This window comes from Trachymyrmex cornetzi, unplaced genomic scaffold (assembly GCF_001594075.2).
Source record: "Trachymyrmex cornetzi isolate Tcor2-1 unplaced genomic scaffold, Tcor1.1 scaffold344, whole genome shotgun sequence".
Classification (NCBI taxonomy): Eukaryota; Metazoa; Arthropoda; class Insecta; order Hymenoptera; family Formicidae; genus Trachymyrmex; species Trachymyrmex cornetzi.
This window is the reverse complement of record NW_017298153.1, coordinates 63261-64599: the sequence shown is the minus strand read 5'-3', so window position 1 is coordinate 64599 and position 1339 is coordinate 63261.

Genomic DNA, 1339 nt, shown 5'->3' with positions numbered 1-1339 from the left:
CCCCGCAATGCGAGATGTTCTCGCCGCCGACGGCGTGGAATGGGAGTTCGTCCCGTCGGCCGCTCCGTATTTTGGCGGTCTGTGGGAAGCCGGAGTGAAGAGCTTCAAAGCTCACTTAAAGCGAGTTGTCGGGGCTCGCACGATTTCTCGGGCGGAATTCGCGACGCTTCTGTGTCAAATAGAAGCCTGCTTGAACTCGCTCGATTGCTGCTCTCAGCGACGACCCCAGCGACATGTCCGCGCTCACGCCCGGACACTTCTTGATACGGCGTCCGATAATCGCGGTTCCGGAGGACTCCGTGCTCGAGATCAACCCGGGTCGCCTTTCCCGCTGGCAGCTAGTGAGCTCCATGTGGGAGCAATTCTGGCGTGCCTGGTCGCATGATTATTTGTTGTCGCTTCAGACGAGAACCAAGTGGCGAGACGCAGCGCCAAATTTAGAAGTCGGTGATCTCGTCATTGTAGTAAAGAACCCTTTGCTCCCTCCGAGCAAATGGGAACTCGCGAGAATCCAGCAGGTTCATCCCGGATCCGACGGACTCGTCCGGGTGGTTACGATACGCACTGCGCGTTCTCTACTGAAGCGACCTATAACGCAACTGTACAAGTTGCCTATAAATTGTAAAGCGTCGGCGTCAGAAAGCGACTAATCGCCCTTTCTCCTTCTTGTTCGTTTTCTTTTGTTTTGTTTTGCGCCGATCCTTGTCAGCATCGCGCGCTTGATTTGTACGTATCACGTATAAAACGTTCAATATATCAAGTTTAATTATATACATACTTTGTAAAACGTTAACGATTGTACTCATTGAAATTCCAGTTAAATTCTATTCGTTACATTACTTTAGGCTTATGTCGCGTCGGCTATCTTATTCGCGGAACAAGCGAAACCGACCGATGGATTGTAATTTGGCCTTACTTCTAGAGCGAGTTAAGACGTGTTGTACATTTAGCGTTAATTACTTTATTGTGCTTTTGTCCCTATCTATAAGGTCATTTAAAGTTCTTTATTCGGCTAGCGTCAATCACTGTCACCCTTTGCGTTCCTTAGCTCGCGCTGCGACTAAGAGAGAGTATCTTCGATCTCGCCACGTCTTTTGCTGTATTTCGTATCCGGCGTATACGAGGCGGGCGGTATGTTCGGAATTAGAGCGTTAATTCGTGCGGTAGTCGAGATCGCTCGAGAAACTTTTTCACTTCGAATCTTTGTTGATTCGACTTTCGAGCAATGTCGATGTCAAGAGCGCGTGTTTGTGTGCCGATGACGACGGGAGTCTTTCGATACAGAAAAAAGGCCCTCGTCGTACTTGGTGTGTTACCCCCTGATTCGTCGCTCGTTGCT